The sequence below is a fragment of the Camelus ferus genome, chromosome 27, assembly GCF_009834535.1.
Source record: "Camelus ferus isolate YT-003-E chromosome 27, BCGSAC_Cfer_1.0, whole genome shotgun sequence".
Classification (NCBI taxonomy): domain Eukaryota; kingdom Metazoa; phylum Chordata; class Mammalia; order Artiodactyla; family Camelidae; genus Camelus; species Camelus ferus.
This window is the reverse complement of record NC_045722.1, coordinates 3323515-3349513: the sequence shown is the minus strand read 5'-3', so window position 1 is coordinate 3349513 and position 25999 is coordinate 3323515. Positions and strand designations below refer to the sequence as shown.

General features: G+C 45.7%; 1 pseudogene; it reads right to left on the bottom strand.

Moving 5' to 3' along the window:
• Positions 1-713: 713 nt before the first annotated feature.
• LOC102524176 lies at positions 714-1462 on the bottom strand (annotated as a pseudogene).
• Positions 1463-25999: the final 24537 nt, after the last annotated feature.

Below are 25999 nucleotides of genomic sequence, written 5' to 3'. Positions count from 1 at the left end.
TCACAAGAGCACAGACAGTGAGGAATTTTGCCCCATGATGAGTGATACTTGGTCTCACCTGTGCCTGACCTAGATGGTGAGATTTTGGACTTTTGAGCAGCTTAGACCTTGGACTTAAGTTGATGCTGTAATGGGTCAAAACTCTGGGGATGTTGAGATGGGGTGACTGTATTCTGCACGCATGGCAGACATGAATCTTTGAGGCCAAAAGGCAAACTGCGGTACACTGAAAAAAAAAAAGATCCCTTCAAAGATACCCGTTTCCTAACTTACTTTATGGGGCAGAGGGGGGCGGGGGAAAGGTCTTTGCAGATGTGATTAAGTTAAAGATCTCGCGATGGGAAGACTACCGTGGATTATGCATGTGGGCCCTAATGCAATTCTTATAAGAGGGCGGCAGAGGGGGGAGTTTTACACACAGAGAAAAGGCAATGAGATGAAATCAGCTCAGAGGAGAGATTGGAAGACACTTGGGTTTTGAAGACGGAGAAACGGGCCATGAGCCAAAGAACACAGGCAGAAGCGAGAAGCTGAAAAAGGCAAGGGATGTAGCTTTAGAAATTGGGAAAGGCAAGAAAATGGAGTCTCTCGTCGAGTCTCTGGGAGAAGCCCAGTCCTGCAGACAGGGCCAAACAAACTCAAACATCTTGCCTCCAAAACTGTGAGAGGATAAGTCTGTGTGTGTGTGTTTTGTTTTTAAGAGAAGGAAGCCTTTATTTCCTTGTTTCACAAGTAAAGCTGGCTGAGTTGGTTGGTTTTTGGTGATTAGTCAACAAGACCAAGTCCCATGTCCTCGCCTGACTCCTCCAACTCTTCCTTTGATCCAGCCTCGACTGGGGCTGCAGCCACGGGGCAAATGGACCAGCCAAGAAGGCCTTGACCTTTTCAGCAGGTGGGACGGCGTGATCAGCCTCCACAGACAAAGCCAGGCCCGCTTGTACCTACTGATGGTAGAATGAGGTTCGGATGCAGCAGCTGGGTAACCAGTCTGGCAACATGGCGGGCACCCTCCGGGAAGCGAGAATGCACTCTCCTCTGATGTCCAGCACTTTGGGGCTGTCACTGTCAAACACCTGCTGGACCATCAGCCCAAAGGAGAAGGGGGGATGCTCAGCGTGTTCAGCGATGTGGCTTCGCTGGCTCCCACTTTGTCCCCAGTCTTAATCAGCTGCAAAACACTCAGGATTTCAGTGGTGCCCCTGGAGATTTTCACAGTGATGCCTAAAGCCTGGAAGAAGGAGATCTTCTCGGGCCCCAGACCAGTGTTCTGGGTGGGCACAGTGACTTCACACAGGGCTGTGGCACCAGCATGGCTGCCAGTCAGATGTTGTGGATCCCAGTAAGGTCCTCCTTGGTGAACACAAAGCCCACGTTCCCCAAGATGTGTGGCAACAATTTCTCCAGAGCTGGGTTGTTGTCCAGGTCCCCTGATGGCCTTGTGCCTCGCTGGGTCCTTGCCCATCAGCCCCACGGCCTCCCACAAGGGACATGCAGACCTGCTGCATCTGCCTGGTCCACATCGCCTCTCCCACAATGAAGCACTTGGATAATCATCCGGACGTTGGATGATCTTTAGGAAGTCATTGGACTTCCGGGTCGCCTGCCTTCCCTGGGCATCACGGCGATGTGTCAGAGATTGCCACTCAGGGTTTAAAGAGGATGTCGCTCATGTGAGGTCGCCTGGCGAGAGCTAAATATGTGTGTTTTTAAGTCACCAAGTTTGTGGTGATCTGTTACAGCAGCAATGGGAAACTAATGCACCATGTGATCAGAAGGTAACACAGCAGTATTAACTTGACACACACGCTGTATCTAAATCCCACAGAGGCTGAGTTCTAATATTGTATTTGGAAAGTTTATATCAGTATTCCTGAGAGGGTTGGTCTGTACTTTTCCTTTATGCACTATCTTCATCAGGTTTTGGTGTCAGGTTGTGCCAGTCTCTTAAAAAGAAATGAGAAGTCTTTCTACTTTTTCTAAGTTCTAAAACAGCTTAAAGAGCGGTGGAAACCATAGAACGCCTTGCTGCGGCGTTCCAATGAGAGCTAGCTCTTGCCAACATTCTTAATTTCTTCCACAGTCTTTTTAAATTTTAATAATCACAGCAGTGCCTCAGGCAAGCTGTTTACGCACATCTTTTTAAAACCCCCACACAATATCTCCATGGGGTAGTTTCTAAATGTTTGTGTTGCGTTAAGGGAAACTGAGGATGAAAGAGGGGAAGTGATTTGTTCAGGTTACAGAGCTCAGACCTGAAATGAGGAGAGTCTGGCTCCAAGCACCACACTTTTTAACCTTTGCTTTAGTAATGTCTCCCAGTTTCAAACTTCTTGCCTACTTTTAGTAATCTATATTTTCTTAGAAAAACCTCTCATTGCACTTACGTTACTAAATCTATAGCATAACATAGAAAATCGTCTCTCAGTTCTTTAAATTTCATCTGTATTTGCGGCTGCCTCTCCTTTCTTACTCTAAATTTTGCAGAGCTATGCTTGTTGTCTTTCTCCTTGACTACTTTATAGATCATCTATTTTTGTGCAGTTTATTAGCTCTTTTTTTAAAATTTAAGTACAGTTGATTCACAGTGTTGTGTTACTTTCTGGTGTACAGCATAGTGTTTGTTATACACACATATATTCTTTTTCATTATAGGTTACTAGATACTGAATGTAGTTCTCCCTGCTATGTAGTAGATCTTGTTGTTTATCTATTTTATATATAGTAGTGTGTATCTGCTAATCCTAAATTCTTAATTTATCCCTCCCCCCTTTCCCCTTTGGTAACCACGTTTGTTTTCTATGTGAGTCTATTTCTGTTTTGTAAATAAGTTCACTTGTGTCATTTTTTAGATTCCACATATAAGTGATATCGTATGATATTTGTCTTTATCTGACTCCACTTAGTGTGATAATCTCTAGGTCCATACATGTTGCTGTAAGTGGCATGATTTCACTCTTTTTTATGGCCGAGTAGTATTCCACTGTGTACATGTATGAATATATAGCAGATCTTCTTTTCAATAAATCTATTTTATTGCCCTCTCTTTCTCCACCAGCTATCAGACTTAATTTTTCTGTTTTCAAATCAGTAATTAAGGTTTTAAAATGTTTTCTTTTATCCTATTTGCCCTAAGTGTGCTCTGTTGTTTTTCTCTGGTTTCTTCACTCACTAAATGTTTATTGGCTGCTAAATATGTGCCAGACACATTCAGTTGCGTCCTCGACTCATTTTCATCTTTTCTAATTTGGTAATTGATGAATTTAGGTCTATACATTTCCTTCCAAGTGCAGCTTTGGCTACATCCTGAAATTTTCATAATGTAGTGTTTGCAATATTAATATTTACCAAACATTCTGTAATTGCAATTTTTGTTCCAAGAAGTTTTGGGTTATTCTCCCTTTATCTGTTTATAGCAGCACTGAATCATAATCAGAGAATATAGTTTATTCTATCTGTACATTTTAGAATGTCTCATAGATCAAGAGATCAAGTTTTGTAAATATTTCACGGACATGAAAATCCTGTGTATTCCCTAGTTGCCAGATCTGGAAATCAACATTAGTATTAATATTAATTGATATAAGAGCATCTTTATTCTTTCAATTATTCAGCTCCTTTGGATTTCTCTATATTTTGCCAGTTTAACAGACAGTAACTGAAAAGGGTATGCTAAATACGGAGCCTTCTTTTATTCAGCAGGATTTGTTGTATATGTGCTAGTTTATCAGCGATGGTACAGGCTGTCAGTCAGGGTATAAAAGTAGAGCTAAGCAGGAACATGAGACTGGCAGGCCCTGCAGAGTATCTCCTCAGTTTGTTTTCCCAGTAGAATCCCTCTGGCTTGTTAATACCCAAACTATATTGAACACATGTATTTGTCAATATGTTTTTGGCTGATGTTTACATAGGAAAAAATTGTATTTACATCCCAAAACCTCAGTTCAACATTTTAACAAAACAACAACATGCAGAAAAGTCTGAACTTAATTTCCAAGTGCAAATGGCAGTTTATCAGAATCATGTGCAGATGTTTTGAAAAGCAGGCTGGGTGTGCACAGGGCTTGTGGGAACTGCATGTACTGCTGCCACCAAGTCACTGGCCTTTGTTGGTTTTGTTTGTTAAGGTATAATTTATATAATTAAAAATATGTTCTTTTAAAAAGTGTACATTTCGGCAGTTTCGGCTAACATAACCACCCCTACAATCAAAATACATGTCAATCACTCCCAAGTTCCCGTCTACCCTTTGTAGTCAACTCCCCCCACCACCCCTGCCACCCTGGTCACCTCTGATCTATTTTCTGACCCTACAGTTTTGCCTTTTCACAATGACGCTTACATGGAATCGTGCAGCAGGTGGCCTTCCGAGTCTGGCTTCTTTCACTTAGCGTGATGAACTTGCAATGCATTTGTGTTGACGTGTGTCTCATAATTCTTCCCATTGCCAATAACAGTCCACTGTATGGATAGACCAGTCCATTTCTCCATCCGCAACTGACAAACACTGAGTTGTTTCCAGATTTTGATTCTTATGGATAAATGCTATAAATTCACATGCAGGTTTTTGTTAGAACATCAATTTTCGTTTCTTTTGGCTAAGTATCTAAGAGAGGGACTGCTGGGTCATGTGACTATTGTATGTTTCTCTTGATAAGAGACTGGCAAACCGTCTTCCAAAGTGACTGAGCCATTTTACATTTCCACCAGCAATGAATGAGGATTCCTGTTGCTCCGTGTACTCATCAGCACTTGGTATTGTCAGCTTTCATTTTTAATGTTAGCTGTTCTAATAGGTGCATTTCCCTAGTGACGAATGAGGACGAGGAACTTTTCAATGAGCTTTTTTGTCATCCATATGTCTTCTTTGAGGAAATCTGTTTCAATTTTTTGCCCATTTTAAGATTGGATTCTTTATATTTTCTAATATTGAAAGTTCTGTATAGATTCCTGAATCAAGTCTTTTATGAGATGTGTAACGTGAGCATATTTTTTTTCCTGTCTGTGGCTAGTCTTTTCATCCTTTTAACAGTGTTTTTGGAAGAGTGGAAGTTCTCGATTTTGACGCTACCCAAGTTAGCAATCTTTTTTCTTTTATAGATTGTGTTTTTGATGTCATATTTGAGAAATCTTTACCTAATTCAAAGTCACAAGCATTTTCTTCTAGAGGTTTTCTAGGTTTAGATTTTTCATTTACGTGTTAGTTAGATCCATTGTGATTTAGATGTTGTAATTTTGACAGAGAAGGATCTCTTAAGCATTTTACAAGCCAAGATGATAGTTGTTACATATACAGGCATTTTGCTATGTTTCAATTAATGTTTTAGGAAATTATCTTAGAGTTTTGGGTTGTTACAGAATGCATTATCCTGATTTAAAAAAATGATCAGTGTTTGGGGGCAGAAGTTATGTTATTCTGGAACACATTATTGATGTTAAGTGAGACACGCTTGTTTTCGTTGAAATGGAATTGTACCTCCAGCTCTCTTATTTGACGGCAGCACAAACTCTCCTTCTCATAATTATTATTCAAAAGCAGGGTCAGAATAAATAAGAATGGAAGAGACTGTATTCAGGTCCCTCGAATACGAGTTTATTTGCTTCGTTTTAGTCCCACTGAACATCCTTGCTTACAAAACCATGCTACTCCTCTAAAAAATGACTGAAACTTTAATAAGCTGGAGGAAGCAGGTGCCCAGGGGAGGATGGATCTGTTGCACTGTCAGAAAACCCCTCTGCCAGCACACACGCAGATAAAACATGCACGGCAGAAGGAATGAAAAGAATCAGCCAACTAAGGAGAATCATACAGATTGTGTCTGCACCTGACAAAACTGCCAGTGGGCAGAGCATTCCTTTCTTCTTTGTATTCATTCCCTTTTTTGTTTGAATTTTTTTTTACTGTGAGTAACTCAGCTTGATGTGTTTCTTGCCGGAGATTTTCAATAAATCATCAAGAACTACATATATAATCAGATAGTTCCTCACAACATTTATTCACTCATTCATTCTTCCATTTACCTAATATCTACTGATGCTTCCTCCACGCTTAACATGTAACAGTGAAGGAGGGAGCTGCAGTGCTTTGGTTCAAGGGCACTTAGCAATTTGATGGGCAGTGGACAGAACTCAAACTTGGAGGCTCTTGAGGAATATCCACCACTATCACTACAGGAATTAGGGTCTGTTGACAGGCACGTAGTCATGGCAGAGTTGCTGGGGGCTCCAGGTGCTGCATCCAGCACGGGTCATGCTGTGGCTCTGGCAAGTTTGGGCGATGGGCTCCCGAGGATGCTCGGGAGCAGAAGTACATTTTCCCTTGTGTGTTAGTTTCTTGCTGCTGCTGTAACAAATGGCTATAAACTTTGTTGCCTGAAACAACCCAAATACATTACTTTCCAATGCTGGAGGTCAGACATCTGAAATGGGTGTCACTGGGCTAAAATCAATGTGTTGGCAGGATTTTGTTCCTTCTGGAAACTCTAGGGAAGAGTCTGTTTCCTGGCCTTTTCCAGTTTCTACAAGCCATCTGCGCTCCTTGCCGTATCGTCCCCTTTCTCCATCTTCAAAGCTCCTAGCATAGCGTCTTCAGCTCTCTCTCTGACTCTAACACTCTTGCTGCCCTCTTCCACTTCTAAGAACACTTGTGATTACATTGGGTCCATCCAGATAATCCAGGATAATCTCCTCATCTCAAGATCCTTATGTTAATCACACCTGTAAAGTCCCTTTTGCCATGTAAGGAGACATATTTGCAGGTCCTGGTAATAAGGATATGGACATCTCTGGGGGCCATTACTCTGCCTGATATACCTTGGGTTTCCTGGGCCTGTCATTTGGCTCACGCCCTCTAGGTAGGCCTTGCATCTTTCATGATGCCCTGTGCTCAGAAGCCCTGGGCACTATTCTGGGTATCTGAAGTTAGGCAGCAGGAAGTCTGTGGATATGTCATTAAATTGATAATCACTCCTGGTCCAGGAGATCATGTAGGAGCTTATATCAGACCCTGGAACTTCAAGAAAGCTGTTGATATCAGGACATTGGAGTGAAACTGGCAGGACCAGGGGACTCATGACAGCTACATCTGATCGTTAGCTGGAAATAAAAACCTGAACATAAGATAAACAACAATACGGTCCTCTCTTGTATCCCTCCCCTCCAACTCCAGCCTCCCACCTCCAACTGTATAGGTTAGACTCAAAGCATCTTATAGGTGAGAAGTTCCACTCCCTGCTGCTCTGCCCCAGTTGTGGATGCTCAAAGGAAGATATAACTACCTGGACTGGGACCAGCTTGCACCAGGTGGCTGATGGGTCCTTTTGAACCAGAGTCCAGCTTACACATTTGGAATGGATGGATTTTGACCAAAAATCTCCTTGCGTTTTGAAGAGAAGTCAAAACACTCTCTGGTTCAGAGAGGAACTTGAGGTGCTAGATGGCAAGCTTAAGCACAGCTGGTTAATTTCTGTTCCAACATTTCTTCCAAGTGGACACAGGGCCCACCCACCTGGGTCCCCGAGCACCAAACTTCACAGTAGTCTGGGTGGGCGGTACCCGGCTCTGCATCCATGTTGCTTTCTCTCTACAGCTGACTGCTTGGGCTAAGAATAGAAAACCTGCTGCACTCCTGCCACTGCTTCTCCTCAGACCCCTGGCAACACAGCCCTGGTCCCAGCAAACACAGCCAGTGCCCAGTAGCATTTTGAGCCAGTGGCCGCAGCCCAGGCCAGTTCACTAAGGGTCACGCCTCAGAGATCCTGTTGGTGCAGCCTGCTGGCCTGGCCCTAACATAGGGCCCTGGGTCCTGAATAATATCTACTTGGGTGGATCTCTTGGGCATCCCAGGAGCCCTCCTTGAGTGGGCTGCTGACAGCTTGTGCGAGGAGACCTGCCTCTTGGTTCCCCCATCAGGTGTGGCAGGCAAGCCTCTGTTGGTGTGATCTGATGGGAAATGACCCAGCAGCAGCCTACAAGTCTCCAGACTTGCAAAGAAACCTGGGTAGTAGAGCACAGAGCAGCCAGGGCTCTGAGATTGGAGCCGCTGTGGTCAGTGGGCAAGGCTGGTGTCACAAGTTAGGCAGCTGGGCCCTGGCCTCCCCCTTGTCCTCAGCTGGAGAAGGCCTCTGCATATGGAGGAGTTTATGGTTTCCTCCTCCTCGGAGCCAATAACAAGTGTCTTCAAACCCAAGGATAGATGGTCCTTACCATGCAGCCAACAGGACAGGGTGGATTCGTGGCTCTGTCATTTATGGTGAGCTGCAGTACACCCTGCACGGGCTCCAGCTCTGAACTCTGGAAGGGTGAGCTTGAGGCTGGAAAAAATGAGTGGAGGAGATCTTTTTCTGAATTATTAAAATGAATCTGTATTTTCTAAAACGAATCTAAATGCAGAACTTACAGGTACTGAAGCAGTCCAAGAGGCTGGCACATGGATTTTGAAATACCTTTGGGAAAAAATGGACGTAGGTGGCTCAGGGAAAAAGGTCAGTTTCCTCCTGTGGAATCTACTCCGGGTTCTAGGGGACACTGGCCACAAAGCACTGTCATATTCTGGCTGTAGATTAGTATTTCCAAGGGATGCGTGAGCTGAGGGCAATCAGCTGGTTGATGGGGGGACTCTCTTCATAGAGGCATTTTAGAAAATAAAGGAAAACAGAACGATAAAATTAGAATGTGACCATTTTGCAACCCTTTATGAAACAGACGAACTAGTAGATCAGAGAATGACACTCAATGGCTGTTAATATCACAAAAAGAATTATGTGTTCCTGGATGGAAGAACACAACACCGTTTGTAAAGTATTCTTGTTTAAAAAAAAAAAAATCAAATGTGAATTCGATGAAGCTGTTCATCTAACTACCAGTTTAAAGAAAATACACGGGACAGAGGAACATGCTAAACAACACCACAGGGCTGCGACCAGCAGGGTCCAGGCTGCGGGAGACCCTGCAGGTCAAATGGCTCAGTTTCTTCAATAAGTAAGTCTGAAGAGAGAAAAAGGGAAGCTACATAAGAAAAAGACTTCAGTCACATACCAGCAGGAAAGAGGGTGGGAAGGGGTAAATTGGGAGTTCAAGATGTGCAAATATTAACTACTATATATAAAACAGATAAAAAACAAATTTCTGTATAGCGCAGGGAACTATATTCAATTTCTTGTAATAACCTATAATGAAAAAAATATGAAAACAAATATATATGTATATGTATGATGGAACATGATGCTGGACACCAGAAACTGACACATTGTAACCGACTATACTTCACTTATAAAAAAAAAATCCAAATAAAATTTCTAAATACTTCAGCAGCAGCAACAACAACAACAAAAATCATCCCAGTAAAATAAGAAGTGAGGAGTGATGGTGAAAAAGAAGCATAAAACTGAAGCAAGATTGGCTGTGAGCTGGTAGCTGTTGGAGCTGGGTGATGGGTTCATGGTTTACGGGGATCATTTCACTGTTCTCTCTACTTTTGTAAATGTTTGAAATTTTCGAGAAGGAGGAGGAGGAGGAAAAGGAGGCGGGGAGGAAGAAGAGGAGGAGGAGGAGGAAGGAAAGAAAGGAAGGAGGGGGAGGAAGATGAATCAGATAGTAGGGCAGGGAGTCAAGCAGAGGAGACTGGCAGCAGGGATGGGTCGGGGACAGTGAATTGGCAAGAGGATCATGGGGTCAGGCTCCAGAGGTCAATGTCTGTGACCTCCTGTGCTGGCTGGGCGGTGCCAGAGGACCCACAGGCTGGGAGCTCTCCTCCCACCTTCTCCTGGACTCCACCCCAGTAGCTCTGCGTCTGTGTGAACAGGAGGAGCCTGACACCTGCACTTCTGGTTCAAAGTGAGAATTAGCTACCTTTTTGCCTGGAAATTACCAGCATGCTTCCCCCAGGCAGAGAACGTCTTGTTGCTCCTTTGGCAAGGGGCAGAATTTGCAGTGCTATGTGCTCTGAAGAGCCAGCCAGGAATCCAGAAAGATTCTCAGTGGGACTGAGGGCAGCTCGGGGCCCCTTGATAAAAACCATTTGAAATACAGGGAATTGAGAGAAAGAAAATCAAAGCCTGAGACTGAGCCAGCAATTAGCCCAGCTCCTGGAATATATTTAAGTTAAGTCAGTCCACCAGGGAATTTTAGTCACGGCTCACTTTCTTTCGCACAGCCCATGGCTGGAATCCTAGCCCTTCAATCAGAGCTCGCCAGGAACACAGCAACAGCCTTTCTCTAAAATGCTTTATCACAGTTTTGCAAAGTCCTCCTGCGTTCCCCGCCCCCACCCGCACCCTGTGGATTTATTTACATACTGATTTATTCTTCTCTCTACAGCGGCAAGCCTCTTTTTAATTTACAAGACACTGGGGGTCGTGCATCTGGACAGTAGAGTCAGGGAGAAGGCCATCCTTCAGATGTGCTGAGCTGCACAGATCAGCCTTGTCAAAAGTCAAGTCTAGGGAGGGACGGTGAGGAGGCAGCCGCTGACCCCCTTGGTCTTCTTGCTGCCAAAGGAAAGGGCTTGCCCTGGAGGAAAGTCCAGGAGAAGAAGGAAATGGGAAAGAAACAGCAGGGAAGGTAATGAAAAAAGCAGCAGGGGTCTCTGGGTATGACCAGGACCCCCGCCAGGCTGAGGACTGGGGTCTCCCTACTGCAGCCCCAAATGGTCCGGTGTCCTCATCAGCAGGGAATCAGCCTCATCTGTTTCCAGGGCCTGCACAGTGCTGGCCCCTCTGACTCCCTACAGAGTGCATCCCAGACAGAGAGGACTCCGTTAAAAGAGGAAAGAAGAAAGGAAGCCAGAAAAAAGGAGAACACACAAGGGAAGGGCCTGGAAGAAACTGAGATGAGGGAGAGAAATCTGTCCCCTGGCAAAGGCCCTAGCCTGCAAGCAGCAGCCTTCCAGCACTTTTTATAGATGACTTTTTTTTTTTTTTTTTTTTTTTTGGTGCTAGCAAAGCAAACACTGGAAAACCCCCTTCTGATTAGCATTCTTATCACTGCATTTCCCCTCTTCTCTCTCGTCTCAGGAGCACTTTTATTTTTAAGGGAAGGAGTAGCTGAGGCACAGAGATGACATCTTCGCAATGATCATAACGGATTTCTCACTAGCATTGTGCTGGGCAAGCCCACGCTGCCCGCCACCGCTTCTGGCCAGCTGGCTAGTCCGACCAGAGAAGCTGAGGGTGCCCGGAACTTGGCTTTCAACTTCCTTTTCAGGGCGGAGGCTCTGAGACTTCAGTGTTTAAAAGGAGATGTTTGTGTTTGCGTGGGATGGATCGGAGGACAGCCTTGTAGGAGAAAGTCAGCGCAAGGCTGGGGCAGCTTTCTGGGCAGGACGTGTGTGTCCCAATTGTGGCTTGAACTTCCAGCTGAGGTTTGGAGTTGGAACCCGAAAGTGTCCACTTCTTAAAGGGCCAGATCTCACACAGCACCAAGGGGACACTCTGATGGACTCAGCTGTCTTGGCTGGGGGCTCTGAGACTAAAAACTCGACCGCCGCAGGCTGCATTCTTGAAGAAGTTTGAAGAAAATGTAGCAGAACGAATCTCACCCGGGAAAAGTTCAAGCTAATGCATCTTGGCAAACGTAATGAAAAACACAGACAGTTGCTTTAAGAGAGGAGCCCAGAAAGAGGTCAAGTTCTGCTGAGAGAGGCAGGGCAGCAATCAGATGGGGGCTTAAGTTGCAGCGTGGCAGCCAGGGGTCAGACAGAGGGTAGGACGGTCTGCATCTGATTTCAGGAAGGGGAACCTCGCCACCTCCCCACAGAGCTCAGTCCCAGGGCCGCGGGATCCGAGGGCCGGGTGGAGAAGCGCTGAGCGGGGCTGGATTTATGAGGCCATGTTCAAGGGCTCAATGCAGCTTGCATTGCTTGGCTGGGCAGAGAGTCGAGGTTTTAAGCTAGTGACCAGCCCAGCCACATGTACGGCACAGTCCGCGGGGAAAGCAGGGGTTATTTACTCTGATTTGAGGTTTCGGAATTAAGAGTTCTCCTTGGAATGCTTAAAGTAAAAATTTCAGCCAATGATCAAAAATTAGTGACACCGAATTCTATCAGCTTGAGAAATACTCTTCGGGGGGAAGTGTTGGAAAATATCATGTTATGAGATACTTCCAATTAGAGAGGGGAGGTTAGTGCCTAATTCACAAATTACACAACCAAGACCGGCTGTAACACAATAGCCACATTTTATCTTGGATTTACAGTCGGCCAACCGGAGAAAATCTGAGATCAGAGGTATGATTTCCACCTAAGCAGACTGAGTAACCAAAACCCCTCCCCAGGCTCCTGCCAAGACAATCACTGGGGCCACAGGATAGAGGAAACCCCCTTTACATGCTTTGCTTTGACTCTCAGTATTTAAAAATTTGCTATTTACCAATAACGTTTTTTTGAAAATTGGTTATTAAAGGGAAAGACTTACACATACATATCTTGTCTTCCCATTAAGAGCTATACTTAGAATAACCAAATTGCCCCTGTTGAGAGGGAAAGATTCCCCCCCACCCCAACAGAAGAATGCAAGCTAATAAACGGAGAAGGAATGATAGAATTGGAAAGTTACCATTTTGCAGCTCCTATTGGGATAATTGTTTCAGACAAGGATCATCAGTGGGTGCTGAAACCATCCGAAGTTTGAGAGTGAATTACATATTTACAAGGTACCAGTTATCACCCCAAAGTTTACTTGCTAGTTCCAAGCAGGGGGGGACCTTACTTTGCAATGAAGGGATCAAGCCATAACCACTAAACCCAGTGATCAATTACTAACAGTAGGCCAACCTGGCATTACACTTGACTCCCCAGTGCAGTGGAAAATAGATAGACAGCTTTTGACTCCCCCAGAACTTAACTATCAATAACCTACTGTTGACTGGAAGCTGTACAGATCGCATAGGCAACTAACACATATTTTGTATGTTATATGTATATCCACATGTATTTTATTCATTCAGTTTTTTTTTTCTTAATTTTTTTGAAATCTCTAGGCTACATGGTTCATTTGTGAGTTTTTTTAAGTGGTCACAAATCTCCAGAAAGTGTTCAAATATGTTTATTGAAAAAACCCTGCGTATAAATGGACCCATGCAATTCAGACCCATGTTGTTCAAGTGTCAGCTCCTTCTGCCTCCTGATGTGATGCAGTGCTAAGTACATCTACATCTGCTAAGCGTCTTCTGCGAGGGTTTCCAGATAAAAAGGTTTCACCTGAATCACATCAGGACTTCAGATTTAACTTCCATCCCAGGAGAAAAACAGGGGAGGCGGGAGTATGTTAGGTGTCCCCTCAGGAAAGTAATCGGGCAAATCCAGAAGATGGGGTATTCCACAGTATCTTCACCAAGTCATTGTCGTAGGAAAAAGGAGTGAGGTGCGAGTTCTGGGATCAGAAGAGACTTAAAAGAGCTAATTACCAAATGCAGTTTTGATCCTTTAGTCCTGGAGTGAGCTGATCAGCTGCAAAGGGTATTTTTGGGAATAAGGAAGAACTCTGAATACAGACTAGGTATGTATGATATGATTTTTAGGAATTACTGTTAATGTGGTTAGATCGATAATGATACCATGGTTATGGAGGAAAACGTCCTTTCTAGAGATGCATCTCCATGTAGTATTTAAGGATGAAGTGTCATGATTTTTATACTGTAGTACAAAATCCTTGAGAAAAAAAAAGACAAGCAAAACCAAAAAAATTTTTCGAGATTTATAGATACTGACAGGTATATATAGAATAGATAAACAAGTTTATACTGTAGAGCACAGGGAAATATATTCAAGATCTTTTAGTAGCTCACAGAGAAAAAGAATATGAAAATGAATATACGTATATTCATGTATGACTGAAAAATAGTGCTGTACACCAGAAATTGACACAATATTGTAAACTAACTATAACTCAATTTAAAAAATAACAAACAAACCTTGCCACTGACCATAGGAAACAATGAGAACAAATTCTCCCCTGCAAATACTTGCTAAACCCCTGCCACGTGGCGGGTTTGCTACCTGCTGGGAATACAGCAGTGAGCAGGATGAGCACATGGTGCCCACTCTCAGGAAACTTCGAGTTCAGAGGAAAAGGTCAGGAGAGCCCAATATTCATAAAGACAACTGTTACTTAACATTTGTCATGGGTCAGTGTGACCGTGCTTACATGCAGGACCTTAATCCTCCCACCAGCCCTCGGAAATGGGTACGCTTATGCTTCCACACTCGGAGCTCTGGGAGGGATGGCACGAAGCCCAAGGCACGGAGCTGGTGAGAGGCTGAACCAGGTCCTAACTCTTAGATTCGTGCGCTGGTCCCAGCTCCTTCCCAGGTGTGTGGTGGGAGGCCCCCGCGGCTCTGTGATGTCTTAGGGTGGATTAACACTGCCTCTTTTTCTCTACTTCCGCCTCTTTTCTCTTGAATTTTTTGTAAGATGACCCCATCTTGGCTGTCAACCAAGAGAAGTGCTGTTTCATTTACGTAAAGGATACGAAAAGTAAAATGATAAAAACCCCGTGCTTCTCATACCTAAAACTCCTGGAAACTGCCTACCCTCCTCCTTAGTCTCTGCTGGAACGTACATTCTCGACTTCCTCTGGTTAAGACCGCTTTCTCCTCAAACACATTAAGATAAATATGTTTAAGACTAATTATTCAGTTATTTAATGCTGTGCTCGGCCTTCTGTTACTTTAATTGCTAGTGTTAAGCAAAATTGTTTCCTGCATTGAAAAAATGTGCAGCTTTTGGCTACATTATGCTTCTAAGAGCTAGAACTGGACCTTGACCTCCACTTGGCCGTCACTGGTCATCAAATATTTGTTCAGTATCTGCTATGCGCCATGTACTATGCTGTATTTATAACATGCTTTCCCTGGCACTCCGGGCCCCTTCAGGGCAGCTTTACAAACAAGGTTTAGGATCCTGGCTCGTCTGCAAGTTGGGAATGGCCTGACTACTGACCGTATATGCCCTTAGGGCTAGCACTCAGTGTCCACAGGGAAGTCCGGTTTCATGAGCCTGTCACCACTGCATGACGCATTGCCACGGGCAGGCAGCTTTATGGCATCATGGTAACTAGTTTCTGCAGCAGAGGCTCCTCTTCTCAGAGGAGGTGTGATGAGTCCCCGGCAGCCTCATCCCTGTGCAGAACACTCAGCCATTCTCTGGGCGCTTCTGGCAGTGTGGCAGTGAGAGGCTGTGACATGGGACACTGGAAGACCTCCATCCAAGGACCTTTGGTAGTTAGATTGGAGACAGATGTGTAGTGTCCCCATCCCGCTGGCCTGGGCTTCTGTCTAAAGTCACCTTGTTGGTGGCTTTTTTTTTCCTCCTCCACTTTTGCCCAGAGAAGCCCTATTGATGCCAGTGGATTTCCATATCCGAGAGGGACTTGAGGAGCTCCAGAGGTTAATGGACTTGTCCCTTGCTACCCAGGAAGTCCAAGGTGGAGCCAGAACAGCACAGCTCCTGCCGCCCATCAGAGTCGTGGTTGCCGCTGGAGGACTCCAAGTGCCCACGTGCCACTAGAGGAACGACTCAGCGGGGCTGCACAGGCTGTGGCATGTGTGAAATTTCACACCTCGGAGACAGCACTTCTGTGTGTGTCCGGGCTGCTTTCCTGCATGTTAGGTTTTTAATAAGTGTGAGTTATTCTATACCAAGAGCTTTGTCATAGATTATTTAATTTCTTTTCCAGAAAACACATTTCTCCGCTCTGCATTTTGTTAATCACCTACCTAGTCACAGAAACAACTGCTGGGGGGGTGGTTCCCTTTGAAAAGTACATTTTCCCCGTTGATTGCTGCAATGTTATATGTTTATTTAAAAAAAAAAAAGACAGACGGGCATAGATAAAAGAATTTTAACTACCTGTAATTCCATCACTCAGACATAACTACCGTTAACATTGTGTGGAATTGGCTTCCAGTCTTTTCTCTATATTCAACATAATTTTTAAAAAAAATATTGGGATCACACTACTGCCTATAACGGCAGCTTATATTCTGTTTTGTTTCTAGAGAACGTCGTATTGTGAGCGTGCTCTTGAGCTGTCAAATAATTTTCAAAACCAGTATTTTCTAACAGCTGTGTGACATTTCAGCAAGTGAATTAGCCATGATCTATTTAACCAACCTCTGATGACCCAGTGGACATTTTCTGGTATTTTGCTGTCATAAAAGGTGATGTGGCTTCCTCCTGGCTCTGTCTCACCTGACGCACGAATATCTTTGGAGCCACCGTGTGAGAAGCCTGGCTACCCCTGACACCTGAGCCACCATGCTGGAGAGATGACAGAGAGGAAGGGGGAGAGAGGTATCTTAGGAGCCCCGGCTGTTCCAGTCCGCACCCGTGGGATCTTCCCAGCCTGGGCTCCTGACGTGTGAAGGAGAAGAGCCTTCAGATTGTTTCATTGCTAATCACAGTCTGATGACTACAGTTGACCCCTGAACAACGCAGGGGGTTAGGGGAGTGGAATCAAAAGCCTGCCTGTAACTTATAGTAGGTCCTCTGTGTTCAGGGTTCCTCCATACCTGCCACTCAACCAACCATAAGTCAGGCGTTGTGTACTGCTGGAAAAAATTTGCGTATAAGTGACCTGCGCAGTTCAAACTTGTGTTGTTCAAGGGTTAACTGTCCGTGAGACATCCTGAGCAGGAACCACGCAATCAGTCCACGGAACCGTAAGAGTTAACAATAGAGTGACTGTTGTTGTTTTAGGCCACTAAGTTTTGAGGTCACTTGTAGCCTAACAATAGGTAACTGGGACACCAGGTGTAGGAGAAAGAGCTTCCAGGCAAAGGGACGGTCTGAGTGCTTTTCCCTCTCAGCCTTCTTTCTGTTCTGTTTTCAACGATCCCTTATGCAGATGGCTCCCGCAGCTGTAACTACGACTCTCCCCTCTGCCAAGCTGCAGTGTACACCCGGGTCTAGCCGGTGGTTGGAGGAAGATCGGTGCCAGAGAGGCAGAGCAGAGGGTGAGGAGCGCAGACCCCACAGCTGGGTCCAAGGCCACAGAGACCAAGGGCAGAGGGTGCGGTCACAGGTGCAGGGCAGCTGCCCGCGGTGGAGCCCGGGGCCTGGGGGGCGAGTGGGGCCGGCGATGCTCCGTGCAGCAGTGAGGGTGGGTGAGGCTCACCGCTTGGGGCGTCGGGCTGGGCTCCCTCCAGGCAATCTTTACATGCGCTTCCCCCTCTTTTCCTAAGTGGTAGCTACAAAGCCCCTGATCCCATCCTCACTTCTCTCCTGGAGGAAAGGACTGTGTGGTGGTATCAGCAGAGCAGGGCAAAGAGGGTAAGGAGTGGAAAGGCAGCAGAGTGCCAGGGGGAGAGCTGCCCAGCAGGCTGGCCAGGCAGCCCGGCTTCTCAGACCACCAGTCCCACAGCTCCAGTGTCCTCAACAGTTTGAAGAGATGGCGAGAAACCTTCCTCCTTTGGTTGAGAAGGTCCTAGGGAGTTCCCGTACGGAGCACCCAATACGGACTATGACTGGGTCAGATTATGTGAGGCAACGAGAGCTTGTATGAGACTCGGTGCCGACCATGACGAAGGCTGTCCTGAAAAACGCCAGGCCTGGGCAGCTCGAGGTGGGCAAGGGCTGTAGGGACGGCGGGTGGGGGGGCTGTCCCCCAGGTGGGGGGAGGACAGGTATTTCAATCATTTACACTCGTCAACAGCGTTTAGCTGAGCTCCTGCTGTGCTGCATCCTACCCCAATCTAGGGAAATAATGGAGAAAAAGCACAGCCCTGGCCTCAAGAAATTCAGTTTATTAGGGGAGAGAGACCAACAAGAAGTGGTTTCAGTACAGCGTGAGGCAGGCAGGGACGTGTCAGGTGGGACACCTAACTCCAACCTGGGGATTGGTGAAAACTTCCCGGAGAGAATCTTGATCATTTCTTGAATACAGGAAACCATCTGTGTTCCCCAAACCCAGGCCAGAAATTTCTCAGCACAGAAATTTGGCACCAAAACGCTCCATGTGCCTTTGAATTTTAGGAATTTAAGATGTCCTTGACATTTCAGGGAGCAGCTCACCCCAGCAGTACAGGCCGGGAGGTCTCATAGCGGCGAGACCACTGCGGGTCCCCGGCCGAGCGGCCCACTCTGGGGGTGCGCCCCTCCGCTGACGTATTGGCAGCTCCAGTTCATGGTGGCTGGGCACCTGATTTTCAAGGAAATTGGGCTCACAAACACGTGGGTCACCCTCCATCCCCAGAAATCTGGGGGCAGCCACTGGGTTGAGACCAGAATGAAATAGCCCATTGTCCACACCCCACTCTCCAGCCCAGCCTCCAGCCCCTTCCTGGCTCCCCGCCTGCCCCGAAGGAAGAACAGGAGGAAAATCTTGACGGCTGGCCTGACAGATCGAAGTCCAGAACACTCACTGGGCCGTGTTTTATTGGCGAGCAGGGGATACTGATCTTTAAAGACGCCCACACGGGTTCCACTTTGTCTTTTTCTTCCTGCTTGGCCCTAGGAAGCTCCTGGACTGTGGGGCCCACTGTGCCTGAGCTTCCTGCCTGGATGCTGTGGGCAGACCCAGGACAACCTGGCCACGCCTCTGCCCTGAATATGTAGGTGAGTAAGTCAGATTCGGCAGCACTGACTTTTTGGCACACGTACCTGCATTTGCTCCCCCAGATTGAGAGTCAAGAGGAGGGGAAGTGGGGGGTCTTGCATAGACCTCAGCCCCCCGACGCCGTCATCCTTGCGCCAGCTCCTTCATTTGCGTGTCCGCCACTAACAAGGCTACTTTATTAAATGGCATGTTTTAGTTCTTATCCTGCTGCTCTTCCTTACTTGGGATCCAAAGGAGCAGGCTGACTGGCAGGGTCATGCTTTAGCATTCCTGGGTCCCTGGTTGTAATGCCATTATAATACTTACAATTCCACTGAAACCTTAACCCCAGCCTCGAAGGGTAAAGGGAAGGCAGAGCCTTTGCTCGTGGGCACCTTGGACCAAAGCCCAGAGGCCTTGGGAGCCTCCCAGGCTTACTGGCTCAGCTTCAGGAAACAGCAGGAAGCAGACAGGCTGGGGGGCTCAGAGCCGGGGGTGAGAGTACCGCCTCACCCCCCACCTCCAGGGGCAGCGCCAGGTGCCCAGTCTCTCCGGCAGCGTGATGCTTTGTGGCATGAGTCTGGCAGGGTTTTCCGCTGGGAGGCCTGAGCCAGCTGGTCCCTGGGAGGCGGGGGTGTGTGGAGAGGGGGATGAGGGGCAGGAACCATGCGAGTCTTCCTTGCACTGAGCTCTGAGGGGACTACTACTCCTGGGTGAATCCTGGCCAAAAAGGTCGTGGTAGGCCAAAGGATGGTCCCCCCAGAGGTGCCCACGCCTCACCCCTGGGACCTGTGAATACGTTATGGGGCAAAGGGGACTTTTATGTAGTTACAGTTATTATTTTAATAGTTTCTAATTAATTAAGATGTAATTAAGGTTATAGATCTTAAAATGGGACAGTCTTCTGGGTTAGCCAGGTGGGCTCAATGTGACCCCATAAGCCCTTAAAGTGGAAGACCCTTTCCCAGCTGGAGAGGGAGGGAGTGGCGGAAGACACGGCAGGAAAGATGAGGCCCAAGAAGGCTTGAACCTCTGTCACTGGCTTTGAAGATGAAGGGTCCGTGAGCCAAGGAATGTGAGTGGCTTCTAAAAACCAAGAATGACCCCGGGCCGACGGCCATCAGGCCTACAGCCACTTGCAACTGGCTTCTGCCAACTACCTGCACGAGCCTGGAAGTCATCCTCCCCCAGAGCCTCTTAACGAGCCCAGCCCTGCTGAAACCTTGGTTGTAGCCTGGTGAGACCCATGTCAATCTCCAGACCTGCAAACTAGGAGATTGTAAGTGGGTGTTGTTTTAAGCTCCTGTGTTTGTGGTGATTGTCATGGCAGCAATAGAAAGTAAATACAGAAGTGGAAGGCTGAGCGGTATTTCAGAATCAGTCCATGACCTTGGTCTTGCAGTGCACTTGGCCATCTGCACTGTCTTCAAGAGCTGGGACATGGGATTCCTAAAACACAAACTGATTCTCACTCGGGTGCTCTACCAGCGTCTTGGGGCTGTGGTTCTGAGCAGTGAACTCTGCCTCTTGCACAAACACTGTTGTCATGGACGATACCTGGGCCCTTCTGTGTCAGTCCTGGTCCCATTCGCCTTCTGATAGATGGCTTTCTGAGTGAGGAGACCCCACGGTTGCCCTGAGGCCCTCCAAGCAGAAAGAATGGCAGGGGGTAGGTCAGGCTAGGGCAGCCAGGGACAGCATGCTCTATGCCCCAAAAGGAGAGAGTTTTGTGGATCAAAAGTAGTATCCTGTCTTATGAGTGTGGTTCTAGACCCTGAGGACGGACATCTCAGCTGAGCAATCTTTCAGTCCTTCTGCAGACGAGGTCAGATAGAATTATGTCAACTCGGAGCTGTGGGATCAGCCAAGGGTAGGCCTACACCTTCATGAGAGGCCCCCTGGGGACAGTGCCCGGACACAAGTGATCTAGAAGGTGATCTTCCTCTGTTTGGGTCCAGTTAGGCAGAGCATGTCGGTGCAGCTGGGTTTTTACCTGTATTTGTCTCCGTTGGCCTTTTCTCCTTATCAAAACAGAGTAGATTCATCCAATGAACCATGAGAAGTTACCCAGCTTCCCTGGGTAGTGGCCAGCCTTTCCAGGAATTCAAACATCCCCAACTGGCCCAAGTTGTCTAGGTGGCAGGAGTAGCGATGATTTAGGAGGGAAATCAGGGCTCTGTCCTTTCACCAAGTCTTTCTGGTAAATTAATAAATTAGCGGAGGAAAATCCTGACTAGATTCCAGCCTTTCAACTCAAATCCTAGAAGACTCAAACAGCAACCAAACCAATAGGGAGTGGAGTCAAGGAGATTTCACTCCTACTATTTCTAAGCAAATGGCAAACCCTAATAGAACTGCTGTCAATTAAAGATAAGGAAGCAGAGAAAAACTCAGCATGGAACCTATGCAAAAAAGCACCTACAATAAAAGGCTGCAGGAGACAAAGGATGAATGAAGAGAGTTCGTCTGAAATTTTACTCTAGGAAGCAGAAGAATGACAAAACCTTGGACGGGTGAGAGGCAGGAGCTCAGCCGTTTCATGCTCTGCTGGTGGCGACATAAATTGGCCCAGCCTTTCCCGAGTGCATGAGGATGGAAGGAACGTTTTAAATGAGGGTCCCTTTGACCCAGCAATCCCACTTCTTGTAATTTTCCCCAAGACAATAATTACCAAAGTCTACAATGCTCGAAAGACAAGGATTTCCACCTCAGCTTTGTTTATCATAGTAAAAAAAAAAAAAAAAAGGATGTTTCCCTAAATAAATAGTCATCGTGGGCTTCAATCATTGGTTAAAGAAATTCTAGCACGTCCATATCGATGATTTATAAATGATGGTGTAGCTCTTTATCTGATGACATGGAAATTTGCCTATGACATGTGTAACTGATACAGAAAAGAGGAAAACAGAACAGCATGGTCCCACTTGTAAAATATTTTAATAAGTACACATAGATGTCTGGAAGGATGTTTACCTTAACAGTTGATTTTTACTCTATTCTTTGCATATTTCTGTATTACTTCAGCATTTATGATGAGCATGAAACTTTAACAGAATAAAGCTAGTTTCAAAATAAAGGGAGAAAAAAAATGTGATGGAAGTCCACTCGATCTGCTGGATGTGATGAGACCCGTGGATGACAAGCTGGAAAATGTCAGTTACTGTGGGGAATCATAAAAAATGACATCGGCATATGTTAAACATTTTAATTCAGTTTAAAACACATACATGAACATCCACCCATTCACTGCTTTTTTTTTTTTCCTGTGGGTGTCTTTTTAAAATTTATGTATTGAAGTATAGTTGACTTATAGTGTTTCAGGTGTACAGCAAAGTGATTCAGTTATACATACATACATACATATATACTCTTTTTCAGATTCCTTTTTTAAATTGAGGTATAGTCTGTTTATAATGTGTTAATTTCTGGTGTACAGCATAGTGATTCGGTTATGCATGTATATGTATTCCTTTTCATATTCTTTTTCATTATAGGCTATTCCCAGGTATTGAATATAGTTCCCTGTGCTATACAGTAGGGCCTTGTTGTTTACCTATTTTAGATATAGTAGTTAGTACCTGCAAATCCCAAATTCCCTATTTATCCCTCCCTCCCCCACCTCAGATTCTTTCCCATTATAAGTTACTACAAGATATCGAATACAGTTCCCCGTGCTGTACAGTAGGACCTTGTTATTTTATATATAATAGTGTGTATCTGTTGATCCCAAACTCATAATTTACCCCTACCCACCACCCCATTTCCCCTTTAGTAACCATTAGTTTGTTTTCTTTGTCTGTCAGTCTATTTCCGTTTTGTAAATAAGTTCACTTGTATCATTTTTTTAGATTCCACATCTAAGTGATATCATATGATATTTGTCTCTCTCTCTGTCTGACTTGCTTCACTTAGAGGTAATCTCTAGGTCCATCCATGTGGCTGCAAATGGCATTATTTCATTTTTTATGGCTGAGTAGCATTCCATTCTGTGTGATTATATATACCACGCCTTCTTTTCCAGTCATCTGTTGATGGGCATTTAGGCTGCTTGCATGCCTTGGCTGTTGTGAACAGTGCTGCTGTGAACATTAGGCTACATGTATCTTTTCAAAGTAGGGCTTTTGTCTTTTCCGGATATGTGCCCAGGAGTGGGATTGCTAGGTCATATGGTAAGTCTATTTTCAGTTTTTTAAGGAAACTGCTTTCTGTTTTCCACAGTGCCTGCACCAATTTGCATTCCCACCAGCAGCGTGGAAGGGTTCCATCATTCACTGTTTCTTGATATAAGGATAAGACATTTTCTTTTTATGTGTTGTAAAACTACAATCTGAATGCAGAAGTCTTACAGCTTTTTCCCTATAATGCTCGCCTGTATTTAACTTGATACTGTTTTTAACGCACTTTCATCAAGTAGGTACTCATTCCTGTTTCTCCTCTGCCATGCTCTAGATTAAGAACAAAAAAAGTCGAAAACTTGCTTTTTCAACCTGCTCTCTAGCAGGGGCTGGCCATGTGGCAAAATTCTGCTCAGTAAGGCACCAGCCGTCTCCTGAGGGTTTCTGGCACCACTGTAGCTTTCAGCCTTCCATTTAGCTGTCCAGTCAGCTACCAACTTTTTGTTCGTTTACTCCTGTTCTGATTTCTTTACTCCTGTCATCACTGGACCCGCCACACCCACTGGGCATCCCTGGCCTCGCTAGACATCACGGTAGATATGGAGGGAGTCCTTGAGCCCACTGCATTACCGGGGAACCGGCCTTGCGCCTGCAGCGCACTGCCATAGCTTGCGTGCATGGCAGCCGCCTCTCCTAAACGCCACCGCCTCCGCCATGTGTTGCTGCCGCCAACATCAACACCACGGCCAATACCCCAGGCCCCAGGGGGTCAAAGCTGTAGAGTGGTTTATAGCAAAACGGGGGGAGGGTATCTCCACCCCTTGATACATCACACTTAGAGGATCCACAGGCTGCTTATACCCTCTGGCTCTCTGAGTATTTGGCAAAAGATTCCTTTCCGTTTGGAGTCACACTCTGCTGCTGTGACCTGAGCCGCGGGAGACTGACTGGGGCAGGTCTGAGTGGCGGGCACCCAGCTTTATGTGGAATTTTCCCTCCTCCCTGAAAACCCCCTCCATTGACAGGACAGCTTGGTGCACCCGACTCCTGTGCTGAGTAAGTGCTCTCCTAGCAGGCTCTTTGACCCCTCATGCCAAGAGACCCCTCAGAAGGTCTCTAGGCATGTTTAGATTTTATTAGTAAGTACATTTGGACTCAAGCTGGGTCTCCCGTTGCAGAATTTGGTGGTGGGAAGTTGAGGGCGAGGAGGGGAGGGAGGGAGGTAAAAATTCTTAAGTGTTTTTACTTATAAACAAATAAATCTTCTTTTGTGATAAATGGAATACCCTTTATGGCATGTAAAATACGTAGAGAAAAGAAGACAGTAAAGAAAATAAAACTCACCTATAATCCCACTACTTAGAAATAGTCACAGATAATGTTTTGATGCTCTGTATTCCCCCACAGGTTCACATTATCAAGATCAGGCCATTTGCACAATCTCACAGGCTCCTTTTTTAACGACTTACCATTGCATCACAAGCATTCTCTCTTGCCACTTAAAATTATTTACAAGCACATTTTTAATGGTTATAAGATACCCAGCGCTACGTGCATTTGTTAGGAGTCTTTTGATTGAAAGTCACGGAAACCTACTCGAGTGAGTATAAAATTTTTTTTAAAGAAAGACATTTGTTATGGGGATCAGGGATGTTTCCTGGAAACTAAAGGCAGAGATGCAGCCAGACTGTAGGGCTAGATTATACACCGAGACTGGACCGGAGTGTGGGGGAGCCGGGGAGGACCCCCCCCCCCCCCGCCTGCCTCTTCCTGTCTCCCTCTCCGGTTTCCGCTACTTCCTTTCTTTCTTTTTTTTAAATTGAAGTATAGTCAGTTTACAATGCTGCACTAATTTCTAGTGTACAGCACAGAGATTGTTATATATACACATATATTTTTCTTTTCATATTCTTTTTCATTATAGGTTATTATAAGATATTGAGTCTAGTTCCCTGTGCTGAACAGTAGAGCTTTGTTGTTTATCTATTTTATATACAGTAGTCAGTCTCTGCAAATCCTGAACCCCCAATTTATCCCTCCAGTCCCCTCTTCCGCCCCCAGTAACCACAAATTTGTCTATGTCTGTGAGACTGTTTCTGTTTTGTAAATCAGTTCATTTATGTTATTTTTAAAGATTCCACATATGAGTATTTTTTCTTTTTCTTTCTGGCTTATTTCACTTAGAATGACAATTTCTAAGTCCATCCATGTTGCTGCAAATGGCATTATTTCACTCTTTTTTATGGCTGAGTAGTAGTCCATTGTGTGTGTGTGTGTATATACATCCAGCCATCTGTCAGTGGACATGTAGGTGCTTCCATGTCTTGGCTACTGTACATAGTGCTGCTGTGAACACTGGGGTGCATGTGTCTCTTAGTTTTCTCTGCTTTTGTTTATCAGCTTTTGAGGAAAACTTGGCCCTGTTCACATCTAAATTTACACGTCCAGGAAATCCAGAGAGAAATTGATCTCACTCAGCTCTAGTGTCAAATATTTGGGGAGAAGCCTTGGTTGGCCCAGTTCTGATCACCTGCTGACCCTGTCAAGAGCAGGGAAGGGGACCAGGGTCATTTGGTGGGAACCTGGCTGCTCTAACTGAAATATGAAGTGGAAGGTGAGGGACAAAGGGTAGGGAGCTCCCAGAATGTTGGGACAGGCAGAGTTGCCAGACAACCTATGTTGATAGTTCATAGTTTACCAAACCATTTCCCTATCAGGTTCGTCAATACATGCAAGTAGGTACTGAGCTGGGGGTGAAGGTTGCTGTGTTATCTCACTCTCCTCCCCCAGAGTACACAGCTCCCAGATCCTGCTTGGCCAAGACGCCAACTTACACTTACAGGCAGGTGTTAATGGAGCGACAGAGAGAACTCCGTTCCCAGCCCCAGGCAGGGAGAGTTCGGCCCACTGCTCTCCCCGCCTGGGAAAGCTTCAGCCTGTCCACGATATGAGAAACCGCTCTCTCATTCAGTAGAGTTAATGACTGGTGTATCTTAACAAAGGAAAGGAAATACATCTTTTCATCACGAGTAGCCAGTCTGCTGCAGGGGGTCACTGTGCTGGAAATAGGGCTGAGGTTTTCGAAGGAATTCAATGGTTTTATGATCGTTAATAACATCCGCAGTTATGCATGCTTGGATTTCATACTTCGTGGTATGAGCTGATTGCCTGGGGGGGTCAGGAAGGCGTATTTCCTAGGATTACATGAGTGAGTAGGTCCATTGTCGAAGACCTTTACCTTCTCCTGAAGCACTAATTGTTGGTCGCTGACTTGATGAAATGATCAGAAATGAAACTAACAAAGCGTATGGATTTATGCGCTTCTCTCTGAGCTTGTTCCCGAGGTCGCACTGACT